Below are 8,261 nucleotides of genomic sequence, written 5' to 3'. Positions count from 1 at the left end.
CTTGCCCGCGAGAGGCAAATGTCCCGTGTTCGAGTCTCGGTCCGGCACGCAGTTTTAATCTGCCAGGAAGTTTCATATCAGCGCACACTCCGCTGCAGAGTGAAAATCTCATTCTGGAAACATTCCCCAGGCTGTAGCTATGCCATGTCTCCGCAATATCATTTCTTTCAGGAGTGCTAGTTCTGCAAGGTTCGCAGGAGAGCTTCTGTTAACTTTGGAAGGTAGGAGACAAGGTACTGGCCGAAGTAAAGCTGTGAGGATGGAGCGTGAGTTGTGCTTGGGTGGCTCGGTTGGTAGAGCACTTGCCCGCGAGAGGCAAATGTCCCGAGTTCGAGTCTCGGTCCGGCACGCAGTTTTGATCTGCCAGGAAGTTTCATATCAGCGCACACTTCGCTGCAGAGTGAAAATCTCATTCTGGAAACATTCCCCAGGCTGTGGCTATGCCATGTCTCCGCAATATCCTTTCTTTCAGGAGTGCTAGTTCTGCAAGGTTCACAGGAGAGCTTCTGTTATCTTTGGAAGGTAGGAGACGAGGTACTGGCAGAAGTAAAGCTGTGAGGATGGGGCGTGAGTCGTGCTTGGGTGGCTCAGTTGGTAGTGCACTTGCCCGCGAGAGGCAAATGTCCCGTGTTCGAGTCTCGGTCCGGCACGCAGATTTAATCTGCCAGGAAGTTTCATTTCAGTTAACACTCCACTCAGAGTGAAAATCTCATTCTGGAAACATTCCCCAGGCTGTGGCTATGCCATGTCTCTACAATATAATTTCTTTCAGGAGTGCCAGTTCTGCAAGATTCGCTGGAGAGCTTCTGTTATCTTTGGAAGGTAGGAGACGAGGTACTGGAAGAAGAAAAGCTGTGAGGGTGGGGCGTGAGTCGTGCTTGGGTGGCTTAGTTGGTAGAGCGCTTCCCCCCGAGAGGCAAATGTCCCGAGTTCGAGTCTCGGTCCGGCACGCAGATATAATCTGCCAGGAAGTTTCATTTCAGCACACACTCCTTTGCAGAGTGAAAATCTCATTCTGGGAACATTCCCCAGGCTGTAGCTATGCCATGTCTCCACAATATCATTTCTTTCAGGAGTGCCAGTTCTGCAAGGTTCACAGGAGAGCCTCCGTTATCTTTGGAAGGTAGGAGACGAGGTACTGGCAGAAGTAAAGCTGTGAGGATGGGGCGTGAGTCGTGCTTGGGTGGCTCAGTTGGTAGAGCACTTGCCCGCGACAGGCAAAGGTCCCGAGTTCGAGTCTCGGTCCGACACGCAGTTTTAATCTGCCAGGAAGTTTCATATCAGCGCACACTCCGCTGCAGAGTGATAATCTCATTCTGGAAACATTCCCCAGGCTGTAGCTATGCCATGTATCTGCAATATCCTTTCTTTCAGGAGTGCTAGTTCTGCAATTTTGGCAGGAGAGCTTCTGTTATCTTTGGAAGGTATGAGACGGGGTACTGGAAGAAGTAAAGCTGTGAGGATGGAGCGTGAGTTGTGCTTGGGTGGCTCGGTTGGTAGAGCACTTGCCCGCGAGAGGCAAATGTCCCGAGTTCGAGTCTCGGTCCGGCACACAGTTTTAATCTGCCAGGAAGTTTCGTATCAGTGCACACTCCGCTGCAGAGTGAAAATCTCATTCTGGAAACATTCCCCAGGCTGTAGCTATGAGATGTCTCAGCAATATCCTTTCTTTCAGGAGTGCTAGTTGTGCAAGGTTCGCAGGAGAGCTTCTGTTAACTTTGGAAGGTAGGAGACGAGGTACTGGCAGAAGTAAAGCTGTGAGGATGGAGCGTGAGTTGTGCTTGGAAGGCTCGGTTGGTAGAGCACTTGCCCGCGAGAGGCAAATGTCCCGAGTTCGAGTCTCGGTCCGGCACTCAGTTTTAATCTGCCAGGAAGTTTCACATCAGCGCACACTCCGCTGCAGAGTGAAAATCTCGTTCTGGAAACATTCCCCAGGCTGTAGCTATGCCATGTCTCCGCAATATCCTTTCTTTCAGGAGTGCTAGTTCTGCAAGGTTCGCAGGAGAGCTTCTGTTAACTTTGGAAGGTAGGAGACGAGGTACTGGCAGAAATAAAGCTGTGAGCATGGGGCGTGAGTTTTGCTTGGGTGGCTCAGTCGGTAGAGCACTTGCCCCCGAGAGGCAAAGGTCCCGAGTTCGAGGCTCGGTCCGACACGCAGTTCTAGTCTGCCAGGAAGTTTCATATCAGCGCACACTCCGCTGCAGAGTGAAAATCTCATTCTGGAAACATTCCCCAGGCTGTAGGTATGCCATGTCTCCGCAATATCCTTCCTTTCAGGAGTGCTAGTTCTGCAAGGTTCGCAGGAGAGCTTCTGTTAGTTTTGGAAGATAGGAGGCGAGGTACTGGCAGAAATAGAGCTGTGAGCATGGGGCGTGAGTTTTGCTTGGGTGGCTCAGTCGGTAGAGCACTTGCCCCCGAGAGGCAAAGGTCCCGAGTTCGAGGCTCGGTCCGACACCCAGTTCTAGTCTGCCAGGAAGTTTCATATCAGCGCACACTCCGCTGGAGAGTGAAAATCTCAATCTGGAAACAATCCCCTGGCTGTAGCTATGCCATGTCTAAGCAATATCCTTTCTTTCAGGAGTGCTAGTTCTGCAAGTTTCGCAGGAGAGCTTCTGTTAACTTTGGAAGGTAGGAGAAGAGGTACTGGCAGAAGTAAAGCTGTGAGGATGGAGCGTGAGTTGTGCTTGGGTGGCTCAGTTGGTAGAGCACTTGCCCGCAAGAGGCAAATGTCCCGAGTTCGAGTTTCAGTCTGGCACGCAGTTTCAATCTGCCAGGAAGTTTCGTATCAGCGCACACTCCGCTGCAGAGTGAAAATCTCATTCTGGAAACATTCCCCAGGCTGTAGCTATGCCATGTATCCGCAATATCCTTTCTTTCAGGAGTGCTAGTTCTCCAAGATTCGCAGATGATTTTCTGTTAACTTTGGAAGGTAGGAGACGAGGTACTGGCAGAAGTAAAGCTGTGAGGATGGAGCGTGAGTTGTGCTTGGGTGGCTCGGTTGGTAGAGTACTTGCCCCCGAGATCAAAGGTCCCGAGTTCGGGTCTCGGTCCGGCACGCAGTTTTAATGTGCCAGGAAGTTTCATATCAGCGCACACTCCACTGCAGAGTGAAAATCTCATTCTGGAAGCATTCCCCAGGCTGTAGCTATGCCATGTCTCCGCAATATCCTTTCTTTCAGGAGTGCTAGTTCTGCAAGGTTCGCAGGACAGCTTCTGTTAACTTTGGAAGGTAGGAGACGAGGTACTGGCAGAAGTAAAGCTGTGAGGATGGAGCGTGAGTTGTGCTTGGGTGGCTCGGTTGGTAGAGCACTTGCCCGCGAGAGGCAAATGTCCCGAGTTCGAGTCTCGGTCCGGCACGCAGTTTTAATCTGCCAGGAAGTTTCACATCAGCGCACACTCCGCTGCAGAGTGAAAATCTCATTCTGGAAACATTGCCCAGGCTGTAGCTATGCCATGTCTCCGCAATATCCTTTCTTTCAGGAGTGCTAGTTCTGAAAGTTTCCCAGGAGAGCTTCTGTTAACTTTGGAAGGTAGGAGACGAGGTACTGGCAGAAATAAAGCTGTGAGCATGGGGCGTGAGTTGTGCTTGGGTGCCTCGGTTGGTAGAGCACTTGCCCGCGAGAGGCAAATGTACCGAGTTCGAGTCTCGGTCCGGCATGCATATTTAATCTGCCAGGAAGTTTCATATCAGGGCACACTCCACTGCAGAGTGAAAATCTCATTCTGGAGAAATTCCCCAGTCTGTGGCTATGCCATGTCTCCGCAATATTATTTCTTTCAGGAGTGCTAGTTCTGCAAGGTTCGCAGGGGAGCTTCTGTTATCTTTGGAAGGTAGGAGACGAGGTACTGGCAGAAGTAAAGCTGTGAGGATGGGGCGTGAGTCGTGCTTGGGTGGCTCAGTTGGTAGAGCACTTGCCCGCGAGAGGCAAAGGTCCCGAGTTCGAGTCTTTGTCGGGCACGCAGTTTTAATCTGCCAGGAAGTTTCATATCAGCGCACACTCCGCTTCAGAGTGAAAATCTCATTCTGGAAACATTCCCCAGGCTGTAGCTATGCCATGTCTCCGCAATATCCTTTCTTTCAGGAGTGCTAGTTCTCCAAGATTCGCAGATGATTTTCTGTTAACTTTGGAAGGTAGGAGACGAGGTACTGGCAGAAGTAAAGCTGTGAGGATGGGGCGTGAGTCGTGCTTGGGTGGCTCAGTTGGTAGAGCACTTGCCCGCGAGAGGCAAATGTCCCGTGTTCGAGTCTCGGTCCGGCACGCAGATTTAATCTGCCAGGAAGTTTCATTTCAGTTAACACTCCACTCAGAGTGAAAATCTCATTCTGGAAACATTCCCCAGGCTGTGGCTATGCCATGTCTCTACAATATCATTTCTTTCAGGAGTGCCAGTTTTGCAAGATTCGCAGGAGAGCTTCTGTTATATTTGGAAGGTAGGAGACGAGGTACTGGAAAAAGAAAAGCTGTGAGGATGGGGCGTGAGTCGTGCTTGGGTGGCTCAGATGGTAGAGCACTTGCCCTCGAGAGGCAAATGTCCCGAGTTCGAGTCTCGGTCCGGCACACAGTTTTAATCTGCCAGGAAGTTTCGTATCAGTGCACACTCCGCTGCAGAGTGAAAATCTCATTCTGGAAACATTCCCCAGGCTGTAGCTATGCCATGTCTCCGCAATATCCTTTCTTTCAGGAGTGCTAGTTCTGCAAGGTTCGCAGGAGAGCTTCTGTTAACTTTGGAAGGTAGGAGACGAGGTACTGGCAGAAATAAAGCTGTGAGCATGGGGCGTGAGTTGTGCTTTGGTGGCTCAGTCGGTAGAGCACTTGCCCCCGAGAGGCAAAGGTCCCGAGTTCGAGGCTCGGTCCGACACGCAGTTCTAGTCTGCCAGGAAGTTTCATATCAGCGCACACTCCGCTGCAGAGTGAAAATCTCATTCTGGAAACATTCCCCAGGCTGTAGCTATGCCATGTCTCCGCAATATCCTTTCTTTCCGGAGTGCTAGTTCTGCAAGGTTCGCAGGAGAGCTTCTGTTAGTTTTGGAAGATAGGAGGCGAGGTACTGGCAGAAATAAAGCTGTGAGCATGGGGCGTGAGTTGTGCTTGGGTGGCTCGGTTGGTAGAGCACTTGCCCGCGAGAGGCAAATGTCCCGAGTTCGAGTCTCGGTCCGGCACGCAGTTTTAATCTGCCAGGAAGTTTCATATTAGCGCACACTTCGCTGGAGAGTGAAAATCTCATTCTGGAAACAATCCCCTGGCTGTAGCTATGCCATGTCTAAGCAATATCCTTTCTTTCAGGAGTGCTAGTTCTGCAAGTTTCGCAGGAGAGCTTCTGTTAACTTTGGAAGGTAGGAGAAGAGGTACTGGCAGAAGTAAAGCTGTGAGGATGGAGCGTGAGTTGTGCTTGGGTGGCTCAGTTGGTAGAGCACTTGCCCGCAAGAGGCAAATGTCCCGAGTTCGAGTTTCAGTCCGGCACGCAGTTTTAATCTGCCAGGAAGTTTCGTATCAGCGCACACTCCGCTGCAGAGTGAAAATCTCATTCTGGAAACATTCCCCAGGCTGTAGCTATGCCATGTCTCCGCAATATCCTTTCTTTCAGGAGTGCTAGTTCTCCAAGATTCGCAGATGATTTTCTGTTAACTTTGGAAGGTAGGAGACGAGGTACTGGCAGAAGTAAAGCTGTGAGGATGGAGCGTGAGTTGTGCTTGGGTGGCTCGGTTGGTAGAGCACTTGCCCCCGAGATCAAAGGTCCCGAGTTCGGGTCTCGGTCCGGCACGCAGTTTTAATGTGCCAGGAAGTTTCATATCAGCGCACACTCCACTGCAGAGTGAAAATCTCATTCTGGAAGCATTCCCCAGGCTGTAGCTATGCCATGTCTCCGCAATATCCTTTCTTTCAGGATTGCTAGTTCTGCAAGTTTCGCAGGAGAGCTTCTGTTAACTTTGGAAGGTAGGAGACGAGGTACTGGCATAAGTAAAGCTGTGAGGATGGAGCGTGAGTTGTGCTTGGGTGGCTCGGTTGGTAGAGCACTTGCCCGCGAGAGGCAAATGTCCCGAGTTCGAGTCTCGGTCCGGCACGCAGTTTTAATCTGCCAGGAAGTTTCACATCAGCGCACACTCCGCTGCAGAGTGAAAATCTCATTCTGGAAACATTCCCCAGGCTGTAACTATGCCATGTCTCCGCAATATCCTTTCTTTCAGGAGTGCTACTTCTGCATTGTTCGCAGGAGAGCTTCTGTTATCTTTGGAAGGTAGGAGACGAGGTACTGTCAGAAGTAAAGCTGTGAGGATGGAGCGTGAGTCGTGCTTGGTTGGCTCAGTTGGTAGAGCACTTCCCCACGAGAGGCAAATGTCCCGAGTTCGAGTCTCGGTCCGGCACGCAGTTTTAATCTGCCAGGAAGTTTCATATCAGCGCACACTCCGCTGCAGAGTGAAAATCTCATTCTGGAAATATTGCCCAGGCTGTAGCTATGCCATGTCTCCGCAATATCCTTTCTTTCAGGAGTGCTAGTTCTGAAAGTTTCGCAGGAGAGCTTCTGTTAACTTTGGAAGGTAGGAGACGAGGTACTGGCAGAAATAAAGCTGTGAGCATGGGGCGTGAGTTGTGGATGGGTGCCTCGGTTGGTAGAGCACTTGCCCGCGAGAGGCAAATGTACCGAGTTAGAGTCTCGGTCCGGCATGCAGATTTAATCTGCCAGGAAGTTTCATATCAGGGCACACTCCACTGCAGAGTGAAAATCTCATTCTGGAGAAATTCCCCAGTCTGTGGCTATGCCATGTCTCCGCAATATTATTTCTTTCAGGAGTGCTAGTTCTGCAAGATTCGCAGGGGAGCTTCTGTTATCTTTGGAAGGTAGGAGACGAGGTACTGGCAGAAGTAAAGCTGTGAGGATGGGGCGTGAGTCGTGCTTGGGTGGCTCAGTTGGTAGATCACTTGCCCGCGAGAGGCAAAGGTCCCGAGTTCGAGTCTTTGTCGGGCACGCAGTTTTAATCTGCCAGGAAGTTTCATATCAGCGCACACTCCGCTTCAGAGTGAAAATCTCATTCTGGAAACGTTCCCCATGCTGTAGCTATGCCATGTCTCCGCAATATCCTTTCTTTCAGGAGTGCTAGTTCTCCAAGATTCGCAGATGATTTTCTGTTAACTTTGGAAGGTAGGAGACGAGGTAATGGCAGAGGTAAAGCTGTGAGGATGGAGCGTGAGTTGTGCTTGGGTGGCTCGGGTGGTAGAGCACTTGCCCGCGAGAGGCAAATGTCCCGAGTTCGAGTCTCGGTCCGGCACGCAGTTTTAATCTGCCAGGAAGTTTCATATCAGCGCACACTCCGCTGCAGAGTGAAAATCTCATTCTGGAAACATTCCCCAGGCTGTGGCTGTGCCATGTCTCCGCAATATCCTTTCTTTCAGGAGTGCTAGTTCTCCAAGATTCGCAGATGATTTTCTGTTAACTTTGGAAGGTAGGAGACGAGGTAATGGCAGAGGTAAAGCTGTGAGGATGGAGCGTGAGTTGTGCTTGGGTGGCTCGGGTGGTAGAGCACTTGCCCGCGAGAGGCAAATGTCCCGAGTTCGAGTCTCGGTCCGGCACGCAGTTTTAATCTGCCAGGAAGTTTCATATCAGCGCACACTCCGCTGCAGAGTGAAAATCTCATTCTAAAAACATTCCCCAGGCTGTAGTTATGCCATGTCTCCGCAATATCCTTTCTTTCAGGAGTGCTAGTTCTCCAAGATTCGCAGATGATTTTCTGTTAACTTTGGAAGGTAGGAGACGAGGTACTGGCAGAAGTAAAGCTGTGGGGATGGAGCGTGAGTTGTGCTTGGGTGGCTCAGTTGGTAGAGCACTTGCCCGCAAGAGGCAAACGTCCCGAGTTCGAGTCTCAGTCCGGCACGCAGTTTTAATCTGCCAGGAAGTTTCGTATCAGCGCACACTCCGCTGCAGAGTGAAAATCTCATTCTGGAAACATTCCCCAGGCAGTAGCTATGCCATGTCTCCGCAATATCCTTTCTTTCAGGAGTGCTAGTTCTCCAAGATTCGCAGATGTTTTTCTGATAACTTTGGAGGGTAGGAGACGAGGTACTGGCAGAAGTAAAGCTGTGAGGATGGAGCGTGAGTTGTGCTTGGGTGGCTCGGTTGGTAGAGCACTTGCCCGCGAGAGGCAAATGTCCCGAGTTCGAGTCTCGGTCCGGCACGCAGTTTTAATCTGCCAGAAAGTTTCATATCAGCGCACACTCCGCTGCAGAGTGAAAATCTCATTCTGGAAACATTCCCCTGGCTGTAGC

Source organism: Schistocerca serialis, unplaced genomic scaffold (genome assembly GCF_023864345.2).
Source record: "Schistocerca serialis cubense isolate TAMUIC-IGC-003099 unplaced genomic scaffold, iqSchSeri2.2 HiC_scaffold_1420, whole genome shotgun sequence".
NCBI lineage: Eukaryota > Metazoa > Arthropoda > Insecta > Orthoptera > Acrididae > Schistocerca > Schistocerca serialis.
This window is presented reverse-complemented; position numbering follows the sequence as displayed.